The sequence below is a fragment of the Etheostoma spectabile genome, chromosome 17, assembly GCF_008692095.1.
Source record: "Etheostoma spectabile isolate EspeVRDwgs_2016 chromosome 17, UIUC_Espe_1.0, whole genome shotgun sequence".
NCBI classification, from domain to species: domain Eukaryota; kingdom Metazoa; phylum Chordata; class Actinopteri; order Perciformes; family Percidae; genus Etheostoma; species Etheostoma spectabile.
In genome coordinates this window covers 16,979,356-16,991,254 of record NC_045749.1, presented here as the reverse complement: position 1 = coordinate 16,991,254, position 11,899 = coordinate 16,979,356, and the positions used below count along the sequence as shown (strand labels likewise).

The 11,899-nt window shown below is 39.8% G+C and overlaps 1 protein-coding gene and 1 long non-coding RNA gene across 7 annotated transcripts in view; both read left to right on the top strand.

The window, feature by feature from the left end:
- Positions 1-11,899, top strand: part of macrod2 (mono-ADP ribosylhydrolase 2) — a 473,980-nt gene that overhangs the window by 391,798 nt on the left and 70,283 nt on the right. The window lies entirely within an intron of this gene.
- LOC116704855 (uncharacterized) overlaps positions 268-11,899 on the top strand; it is a 20,881-nt gene continuing 9,249 nt past the window's right edge. The window contains exon 1 of the long non-coding RNA XR_004335794.1: positions 268-388. This is a non-coding gene — a long non-coding RNA (uncharacterized LOC116704855). The remainder of the gene's footprint in view (positions 389-11,899) is intronic.

Sequence of the window (11,899 nt, the reverse complement as noted above, 5' to 3'; positions counted from 1 at the left end):
CACAGTTTTCAAAACTCTACACACTTATGCCATGGCTTAACCACAACCTGTACAACACTGTGGATTTACAGCACTTTGATCAACTGCTAACACACTGCTGTCAAAACTGTTAACCATGCATTCAAAACAGAATAGATTTAGGTGTGATGCCTATCCTGATGGCAGTTTTAGCTAAAAGCATAAGAAGGTGTCTTGTTTTCTACTAGTTATTGAACATATACAGTATTTATATAGAGAAAGCTCAGAAAGCCTTTTTCTACACAATCACCAAATAAGAATTACAGTGAACAAGTATACAGTGTACTGTTTGAGAGAAACAGGTAAAAGATCAAAGATACCAACATGTCCAGGTAAGATGCCTGAGGTTACATACACAGTTATAAAAAAAGTATAAAAAATACTAGCTTTACTATATCTGTTTTTCAGAAAGTAATGGAGGTGAAAGCAATGGAAATACCTCATTCATTTGTATTTAGAGAGGATGCAGATATCGACTGTGATGAAGAAAACTTGCCACATGATGGTAGAGAGGGGCAGGATTAGTCACACGATTCCTTGTGTCTGTTATGTACCTATAATTTATTTTTTCCCAGTAATTCCATAAATTACTAGAGACAAAATACAATATTGAAGCAAACTGCTGAGCTTCATTCCTTCTTCTTTACCTTAAAAATTGGTATATTATGAATCTATATATTTTCTTTAAAGAAACTATTGAGTACTGTGATGTCACTCAAATTGTTCAAACTGTAAAGATGAAAAGTTTGTAATTTTTGTATTGGTGTTTTGACGCTGATGTTTTTACTCTCTGTGTGTTCTGAGTGACAGTGTGTGTTTTCTCAGTGAAGATTGCTCATTGTGTTTGGCTACACTCATCCTGTTTTGAGACATGTGTTAGGGTTGTGTTGCTTTGAATGAGTTTTGCAGGAGATGTGAACTGTTTAGCTCAGGTGACTGTTGGTAGTGCAAACTGTAGTTAGAGTTTTGCACATGTGGCTTCAGTTGCGCCCACTGTCTTTTAGCAATCAAAAAGAACTATAAACTCTGTCTTTGAACAAACCAGCAGTATAATGAAAGCTATTCAAGTGGAGATGAAAATGTTCATTTTTCCAGTGATGCCCAATTGATTCAGTGAACCATAAATGGGTGTAAATGCTCTTCAAAGTTGTGTTAAAGGTTGAAGCTGTGGTTCGGTTTGAGTCACGCTGAGTTCTGAAGAGCTAATCCCCCATGCAGTTTGCCTTTTCTAAGAGAGCTTTCTATTGAGCTGTAGGAAGAGAGATGTTTAAAGCCCTGGGTCAGTGTGCGTCATTACCAGGTGTGATTATGGCCAGATGTAAGCAGCCTTTTGCCTTACCACCTTTACCACCCCTACATTGAGCAGACCTCAACATTATGTCTTTGTTTGACTGTTAGCTTTGCTGAGGAATAATTTTCACAGTGCTGATTGACAAGGGCGTCTGTCTCTGTGGGACACAGCCGGTAAGGCTAGCACAGTAGGTGTGGTACATGTTGTAACTCAACAGGGCTTCAGAGATGAGGTTGGGCACTGAGCGTCAGCTACATAGTAGAGGAGGATGATGGATAGAACAGGTGGTACTCACTGTGTGAGGGCTGTAGGGCTACATTTCAGAAAATAGATGCTTTAGTTTATACAACCGCTACTCACTTTTCTCTTAGTCAGATAACAGCCGACTCATCTCATCCCCTGCTCTATGAAAAGTTGGGACCCTTTTCATCTCTGTGAATTGCTATATTAACTGTACAGGTTGGTGAAGCTGTAGGCAGGAGTGACAAGGCCGAGAGACAACCAAGTGTGTTTACGCCGCTTTACTATGCAAATGCGAAAAATTATTAAGCAAAGTGGCTTACTTTTTCTGATGTTTATAACGGCTGTGTATGTTAACAATGTGACCCAAGCTTGAACCTTCGTCAGAGCTGTCTCCTCTTTGCCTTGTGCAACGTCCCCGGACCAGACACTATCTGCTGGCCTGCTGTATCCCCAGGCTGTCTGGAGTAATCAAAGGAGGGCAGCATTAATTACTTGACCCTGGCAGGAAGCCAGGTGGTCTGGCATGGGTCATCACCTGCCCGGGGAAAGGTTGCCCCTTCATCCTCTCATCGACCATCCTCCCTCTCCCTTCTTTCCCTTCACCTTCTGCCACAACCAAACCCCAGGAAGTTACGGCCCGCTCTCTCTTTCTCTCTCTCTTATGCTGCAAAGTCATCCCGGCCAAATGCCCGTCTTATTTTCCAAGCAGCAATGCATCTAACCTCAAACAGTAATAACATTCCATTCGCAATAATAGCCAAAATTGGAATTGGGCCTGCATGCTTTCCATAAACCTATTTCAGACAATGGTCCTATTCCTAATACACAATGTCTGTCTCTATATTTCGGTATAAACATCTTAGAAGGTGCTGTTCCAGAAAGGGCAGGGGTTTGTCTGACTTATAGCTGATACATTCATCAAGCTCGTGCCAAGCCAATATCACACTGTCAGAAAGGAGCATGTGGCATTCTATCACCATGAGAGGCTGTGACAGAACAAGTCCTTTCCCATTACACTCTCTCAGGGCAATCTCTGATATTGCCTCTCTGCTTCTTCCTAATGCTGTTTTTTTCAGTTGTTTGCACTGGTGGATTCCATATTGCTGGGTTTTCCACTATGGACCTTTATCATTGTAAGCCTAACTGAATTTGAGCATTACCATGTAAGTAATGTATTAAAGAGTGTGGAGCTGCTCCCCTCATGTCTTTTCTAAATGGCTGGGAGCCATACCTATGTTGCGTATTTATTGGTAAGTCTATATTTCCGTGTTAAATATTTTAATGCCGCAATAAACAGTATTTAAATTTCAAATCGATACACAGGCCTACATAAATCCTGTACACTCACCTGCTTTCTTGTTACAGGCAGACTGCAGTGCAGGGCTCAAGGTTCTTTGATCTGTAACTGCCTATATTCCTCTTCCTCATTTAATAGGCTGACAAAGGTTTCTTCCTCCTCATCCCAGACCCATTAAAGGGAGACGTTGATGTGCCCAGCCTTTCCTATCACTCTGTATTCTCTCTGTTTCCTATTCTTTATTCAGCGGAGGCTGTAGAGAAGCTGTCGTCCTGTAGAGTGGTCTCTAGTCCGCTCCTGTGTTCTCCCCGCCTGGAGTTCTGAATTCCTATTTACGTGCTGAACTTTGACAGTACACCAGAGTCTGTCCCTGCTCAGTCGGCATAGCTAAAGCAGTGTTCCTGTGACGTTTAACTTGTTCTGCTTCCATGATTTCCTCTTGGCTGAGAAAAAAGGTGGACTGAAGTGGACTGGGCAAGAGTAAAGTGTATGAAAAAGTGTATGCTTATCAGAGGCTGTGGCTTGCAGAAACTGCACATAGAAATTATTTTTTTATACACCCTTTGATACACTTTCTCCCAATTTTTTCTAAGTTTAGACAATCTCTAAATCTGATATCCAGTAGCAGCTTGTTTTAATCACTGTTAACAGTCTCTCCTGAGTGCTGAAATGAAAATGTACCCCCTCATGAAGTCATGGGATTAGATTTGTTCACAGTTATGGGATAAAAAGCACTTTCACTCTGTAATGTGAATACCACAGATAGAGTTTTTTATAAAAGCTTTGATGGACATCAAATCTAATCTGAAGGATACAGAGCCAAAGTATTCTGGCAAATCTGGTACGATTTTCTGCCTTTGATGCACAATAATTCAGCTTTCTCATCTGAAGAGGGCAAACCTCAAACTAAGCAGACAAGATTTCTCAAAGAATGAGGGTATACTGCAGACATTTGTTCTCCAAAGGGAACTATTGATTAGTTCACATGTCTGTCAGGCTATGAGATTTTTTTAGCACTTTCTTGGCATAGTCATCTGTCCGATATTTGTCCTTACTCGTAAAACTCAGAAAGTTCACGTTGTAAGTTGAATGTCGATTGGCTTTTCTTCGTTGCTTGGGGCTATTAATTAAATATGTGCACATAGCCATATTTTTATCCAACTGTCTCATAAAGTTTGGAAATGTCACAAAAATAAAATGTAAATGAGATGAATTCCCTTCAGCTGAGTTAAAGAGAATAAAAAGGCCTTTTGAATATGAGAAATCACAACCTTTGTAAAAATGACAGTCTTTGAAGAGAATATATTCTAATAATTGCATTGGGGAAGCTTTTTAATGATGCTTGAATGTGTATTAATTTACATACGTCCCATCAGAATTTCTAAAGACCCTTTGTATCTATTGTGCATTGTAAATTTAATTTTAATTATAATCAAAACTATAAATAATACTTTTTAAAAGAGTGTGTTCAACGCAAGAGTTTTTAAAAGGAGTAAGGTAGAAAAATGGCGTGTCCTGTAATCATTGTTGTGTTGTATATTGTTGGCTTGTTAGGATCCAGGCTTGTGCTGCACTGTGGGCTTTGAATAACAAGGTTTAAATAAAGCAGGTTCATCATGACAAACAAAGGCGGTTGAAATAAATGGACTACACTGAGCCAAATGGGGTAATGAGTTATCTTCCATGTACTGAGAATCATTCTGATGCTGATAGTCATACTGAGAAAATTAGAACTGAATTATGAATTCATTTGAACTGCCTGTAGTACCTAATCTGGCTATCACCAGACCAAGCCAAGCTCAATAGCTTTGATATGGAGCATTGGTCTGGGGAGACTACTCTGAATTTTTCTCCACACCAGAGGCGTGACCAACGAGCATAGTTCAAATGACTGTACACAATTGGATAGTCCTTCAACCAATCAGACCAACGATCTGGGTGATGTTGAAGCGACCGCGTTGTCAACGGGTTGCTGTGCTTTGATGGCCGCTATGTTAAATGTAAACAAGAACCTGCTTAAAACCGGCAGTTGCGCGCCAGGTAGATAAGCCAGTTTGTGATTGGTTCCCTCAACATTGTGAACTGAAGCAAGAGAATTAAACGTGCAGGTTTCCAGACCGAGCTGCAGGGTGAAATCAAATACCCGCATTGGTAGTGCAGACTGTAGCATTATCAGCCGGTAAATACCTATTGTCAAGCTGCTAGGCTAATACAGTAATAACAATAGTTGTGAATGCTGCATTATGTTACTGGTATCAATGTAGAGAAGTGTAATCAGCCATATGCCCATGTCTAATATTGTTATTGAAGTATAGTGAATATCCCTGTTAACACCTGTGCTGCTGTTTGTGAGCATCCCTTCTTAATGTAAACTAATGAAATACCGTATCAGCTTTAGCTGAGGTTGGCTTCTGGCAGGAAAGCTGAATGCAGCCCGTGCTGTATTTCAATGCCTAACTAAAATTAAATATGCTGTCATCCTCGCTCTCACAAGCCAAGCTCTCGGTCTGAGATGTTGCCCTGTGTACCATAAAACAAGATGGATGTAATGAAGATAGACGGACTGTCTGAGCCACGACCTTCATAACACACCCACAGAGTACACTTGAGCTCGCTTAACTCTCCAAACACTGTTTAGAAGAGCGCTTCTCTCCATCTCTGATACGTCGTCTTTGCATCTAGTATCCTTCAGATGTTTTCATAGCACTCTGTTTATGCAGTGAAACAGTTTACACAAGCCTTGTTTAAAAAAGCTACAATGCAAAATAATCACCCACTTTGTGTCTGCCGCTGTCAAGGCAAACTGAATGCCATTAAAGTATGAGCACTGGGTAGGCACTTTTCATCCTCATCTGACAGACAGATTGAGAGAGATCTCTGGAAGGCTTTGAGCTTTTTTGCCGTTTGAGTTCTCTCAACACGACCTGATAAGACCCCATTCATCCTCTCTCCCTTCATCAGCCAGGCAGCAGTTGGACCATAACCAAATTCAGCATGTCACATCATCACCGAGACTTCAGACATACTATTGTCTACGTGCTGCTGACAGAGTGCTCAGTGGCAGCTTGTGGTTCTTGATGAAGCTAACAAAGACATCTTTCAAGTTTAGGTTTAAGCATGGCCTGTGCCTGCATGTACAGTATGCACCCGTGTATGTGCATGTTTATGCTTGTGTCTCTTCAGTACAGCAGCATTCTGCATTAAATGGCATTTATTGAACTCCATTTGTAACATGAATCAATTTTAAATTGGATCAAGCTAGCATAGCGTCAATTTGTGAATCATACAAACAAATAGTGTTTTCTTCTGGGTGCATGATAGGCCTTGTATTGTAAACCTAAGAGGGTTGCATCATCTGACAGCTTTGTGGTTATTTCTGACAGAGCAGACTTATTTACGTCTCTCATCCTGTGTGCAGCTTCTCTGAAGGCCTATACAAACCACAGAGACTGCACAGCTCTTGACAGGGTATCACACTACAAAGCCCTCATACTCATTTTTGACTGGCAGCAGCCAACCTCCAATTTCCGTGTTTCTGTTGCCATGAAATCTGGCTCTTAGCAGGTTCTTGTCATGTTTGATGTAGGGATTTAATGGTTTATTATGAGTCTGACACTAGTCAAAACTAATGGTTTAGTCTGTGCCCTTGAATTTAGTAATGGCTCTTTGGATCAGAGGATATGTCACTCTAATTTTCTCATTTGAATATAAGGTTTATTTCCTTTCTTTTTTCTAATGTTGACTTTAAAACAAGACAAAGAACAGCAACAGTAACCTTGCAATTGTTTGGTGCGTTAGAGTATTTTCTGTTTTATCTCAGTGTTTGTAGATAGGACAGAATAGTAACTATTGGTTGATGATTGGTATCATCAACTTATATTTCCGACAAAATATTGAATTTGTTAAAACAGTTTCACAGTCCACTAATAATGTTCTCACAAAAGGTTCTAAGATGACACACTGAATGACTTAAGAGTAATACAATTCGTATCACAGTCATACTTCAGTTGACCATTCATCTCATGGTTGCAATTCCAGGAGGGATTTGAGGAGAAAATTAAAAAGAAAATTAAAAGAATTTCAATTAAGTGATTTGCTGAATTGGAGGGAAAATGGCAGTGATGTGGAAAAGGCTTTTAATCTTGGTGAGCCACCTCTTGTTCCATTAAGCTCTTATCCCCTGCTTATCTCACTAATCATTCCTCCCAATGCCAGCAGTCTTGGCGATTTTTAATGAACCCATTATGTCCTGATTCAGTCCACCAGGACTGGCAGGCACACCAGACGCTCATGAAGTGGGCTGGAAACAATCAAAGTACAATCAGGCCCTGGTGATGATGCTACTGCCCAGTTAAAGACAGAGAAATATTGCCCACAAAATTCCCAATGTGGCTTTTGAGAGGTCAAAAATCCTGCAGCCAGGGCAGAAAAATAAATACTGTGTTAAGAAAACTCGGTAGAGTTTCTCAGCCTCCAAGCACAGTTATGGCCTCAAAGTCGTTTATGTTAACCTTTTTGCATCATTACAATGTTGCTCCTAGAGGATTGTCAGTGTTGGAGAGGCATTTGTGAATCATCTGTCTGGGTGAAAAAGACATGATCGACAGAAGCACAAAGACAAATCCCGGCTAAATGTAGTCTTCAGTGCAGCAATGCCTTTGTATACTGATAACTGTTTATATAGATATGAACAGAACAGAAAGTAAACAATAGTACTGAAGGACAGACATGGTAAAGTGTGGCTGCTGTTACTGATTGAAAGAGTCCCCTGTTGTAAATGTTGATGATGTAAGCAATTTCTTTATAGGATTAGGATGTGCTGTACTGTTCCCTCTGTCAGTTCACTCTACTAGTCATTTTCAGCTTTTCCCACCTCTGTGCACAGTCTGATCTCCTGCTCTCATGTGGAGCTCTGTGTTGCTGTGTGGGCTAGCCTTACCACCTGCAGTAAAAAGCTAAATACAATCTTTATTTTATTCATGCCGATCTTGTCTCAGCAGACATTCTGTTTTAGAATTCTTTCTTTGTGGTTTTGAATGTGCATTGAACATGTTTGATTCCCTCCTCTGATTTTAATAGATAAGTAAGGCAAACTTCAAAAGGCTTCAGATGATGCACACTGTCTTGCCAGCACAAGCTAGGACACACATCCGCTCCTTTTTGGTTTTAGGGCTCAATAATTAAGGAGTTGCTTTATAAAAATAAAGGTTGTGTTTTATTCAGGTCACACAGGGAAACATAGTTTGTGTGGGGACTTAAAGCAGTTATCACCCCATGAACGCTCAGCAGCTATTTTAACTGACTTTGTTTTATGCTTGCATGCACAATATGTAACCCTTTTAACGTATTAATTTATTCAATTCAATTTTATTTATAGTATCAATTCATAGCAAGACTTATCTCAAGACACTTTACAGATAGAGTTGGTCTAGAACACACTCTATAATTTACAAGGACCCAACAATTACTGTAATTCCCACAAGAGCAAGCATTTAGTGCGACAGTGGTGAGGAAAAACTTCCTTTTAGGGAGAAACCTCGGACAGACCCATGCTCTTGGTAGGCGGTGTCTGACGGGGCCGGTTGGGGGTGTAATGAATAGTGGCAATAACAGTCACAATAAAAGATAATGGAACAGTGACTAGAAATAGTAGTTTGTAGTAATTCATGCCATAGCAGGGCAGTGCAGGGCGTCACAGGGCCCAGCAGGACGTAGCAGGACTTTGCAGGGCACTCCTGAGCGTAGCAGGATGTAACAGGGCATCGCAGGAGCACTTTTACTAAATCACTGTATTTGTGTATGGGCTTTCTTCTGGTGTGATTATTCACTAGAGTAGACCAAAAATAAGTAGCCTGACCCTCTTTCAGTTTAATTTTAATTTATAACATAATACATACTTGATCACAAAAAAATGCTTTTTAAAGAAGAGATTCTAGTCAAGGCTGTCGAGGCAAAATGTAATTTGCTTCCATTTTATTTTCCTTTGCCTCTCAACTGTGTTAAAGTCACTGAACCTTACTTACTGTTTAGTAGTGATGGTTAAATATGTTCTGAAGAGCCTCTTTGGCTTTTTCATTGTTATATATGGATTTTCAGATTAATTCTCTCTGAGTGGAGATTTTACAACAATAAATCATTTGTGTAATGCACAAATGAAGTAGCACTCCTTTTGTTTCTTTCAAACTTTGTTTATTGAGCTTTTTTCTCAACAGAACAAAGACATACAGATACACTCAGAACCGGGTTCCCACCCCAACTCCTTTTAAGATTTAAATCTACACTTTTTATTTGCCTACACTGAGGTAAAGGAGTCTGTTACTGGCCATTGGACTGTGGCAACAATATATAACAATGATAATAGTTTGGTGGAGCTGTTGGAAAACATGTGGCGCCAACTTATAGCTACTGTTTGAAGTGAACACCTCTTTTACTCATGAGTAAAATTACTTAAGACCACATTACATAGGACAATTATTTGTAGATTCAAAAATGATCTCTGATCATCTGCATTTAACAAGGCCATTACATTTCTATAAATGTCCCAGCATGCAATGCAATGCTTATTTGCTGTGCCACATATTGAGATTGATATGGATAAGAAGTGGTGCTGTGCCTTTTGTCATTATTCACGCTTCACAATCGATTCTACACTATCCCATCCAATTGGATAACTTGACTTTTATTCATAATTAAAGCTATCTAGATGCAAATCAAGGAACGTCAGAGGGCATATTGTGCTATATGCATATCAAGTCTGTCTATCCAAGAATGCATCTTTTTTTGAATTTTTGTTGCAGGCACTTTAGTAATACAACATACACATGCCCGCATAGACACACAAGCTCAAATTCCAATCTGTTATTGTCAAGAGATCAAACCATCATAGCGCTAATTAAGACTTAATGTAAATTGCAAATCTTAATGTAATTTGTTTATGTTAATGTTGGATTTTTCTTACCCATTTCCATGTTAAGTAGTTTTCAATTAAACATTCTATCAGTCATTTTCTGGATGGCTCTTAGGACTTTCCGTTTCCCACCCACTACTCCATAATGGTAAAGATTATTAGTGTTAAGTATGTTTGTTTTTTTTCTCTCATGTGTCCGGTAATGACAATGAATTAACCCGAGTTCAACACATTCAGGAGATGTAACAGGTTACCTACCCACACAATAAACCAACCAGCTGTTTTCTTTCAAAATAAGGTAATCTGAGTCTGATTGATTATTTTTGACAAGTGCATCTTTTTGCTACCATTTCATACCGAGAATTCTCTGCCTGCCTAACGAGATGCTTGCCATGCTGCACGTTCCAGCTTTGAAACACTGGCTTCATTTCAATTTACTTTTTTCACATGAAAAATTGTTCCACCTCGTGAAGCAACAGCCCCATTTTCAGCTTTCGCGTCGGTAAAAAACGTGCTGGCCAACGTGCTGATGGGAGGCTGTTGTGACAGCACTCACATCATTGAAACGTTAGGAGGCCACTTGCGATATTGTAAAACTTTAATTTGATATTTTTATGCGAAAGGTGATCTTGTACTGAAAAGAAAAGTAATTGATTTTCCTGGTCATGATCTAATATACAAAAACCTGTAACCTTTAAAACCTCTCCAGTGTTCACAGTCCGATATAGTCGTTGTGTTACCTGAATGAGTTTATTTTGCGTGCGTGCGTGCGCGCGTGCATGCTAGACATTAGAGGGTGACACAGAAATCTCGAGAGACTCCTGAATCCTGTCCCGATCCCGTTTCGTTCCATTTGTTGTCTAAGCCAGTTATCAGACTCTGTTGCCCCCCTGTAGCATGTTTTTTATTATTATTCCAATGTATTTGAGTATTTGAGTCTTACAGTACCTTCTATCCGTTGTCTCCTTGATCAGGGATTCTTAAAATAGTGTCCTGCATTGTCGTTGTTTGCCCACCTTTGTCCATGTCTTATTCCATCCACGTCATGAATGGACTCGACCCATCCGACAACTACCAAACTAGTATTAAGCTACACGTTGTTAAACAGTCGGCTATCACACCACTTAGTTACCCCAGGTGGCGTACCAACAACGCAGGAGTTTGTGTTGCTGACAGGAATTCAGACAAACCAAAGAGAGCTGTTACTGCGTTTTGCGGCTGAGTTAACCACACACCTAGGCCTATTGTAGCCTTAACTTCCCCTTATCTCTATCATTTAACAATGACACTGTGTAGTTTCATTTTAACAATTTTTTATTTTTTTCTAAAAAGAAAGGCCTTGCAAATCTTCCTGCTCCTTCCCGCTTCCGCCCGCTCCCATTGATTTCAACGCTCTATCCGTCCCTATCACGTTACAACAGTGAGACTGAATACCGTACCGCAGGAGTCAACTTCTACTAACCTTAAATACTAAGTATTAAGTATTAAATATTAAGTATTAAGCTTTCAAGGTATTCCCGTATTGCAATTTCAGCTTAAAAATGTATTATTTTGAAATGTCTGGATATATGTCAGTTTTTCCATTAAACACAATGTATTTTATTTTTAAGGGATTTCTAAACTGCACTTTCTTTTCTTGAGGACTCATAAAATAACAGTCCATTTTGCAGGTTTTTTAGTGGTTTTGAAACCGTGACTTTTTTAAAGTGCGCGGTATGCCATTAAACCGGTCACCAGCCCGTGTGTGTGTGTGTCTCTATTTTTATTTGTGTGTCTGTCTTATCGAGTGTCTGCTTTATCATATTCATGTTGGTAGCTGTTATTGCAGCTCAATTGAGATTGAGTGTGTGGCAGGCAAGAAGGGGATGGTGCAAGCGGTGGTGTGCATGTGCATGGCTCTCATATTAAGGTCTGTCTGTTCACAACACATCCTTAGAAGCATCCAAATAGCACAACATGACAGCAGTGTGATTAAGTGTGAGACATGAATGGATTATTGAGTCATTTTTCTTTGCCATTGTGGTATTCAAATTATAATGTTGGCTCAAAACCTGTCCTTACTCAAAACTCTTTTCAAATGTGTGATGGCCCGTGTGTGTGTGTGTGTGTGTGTGTGTGTGTGTGTGTGTGTGTGTGTGTGTGT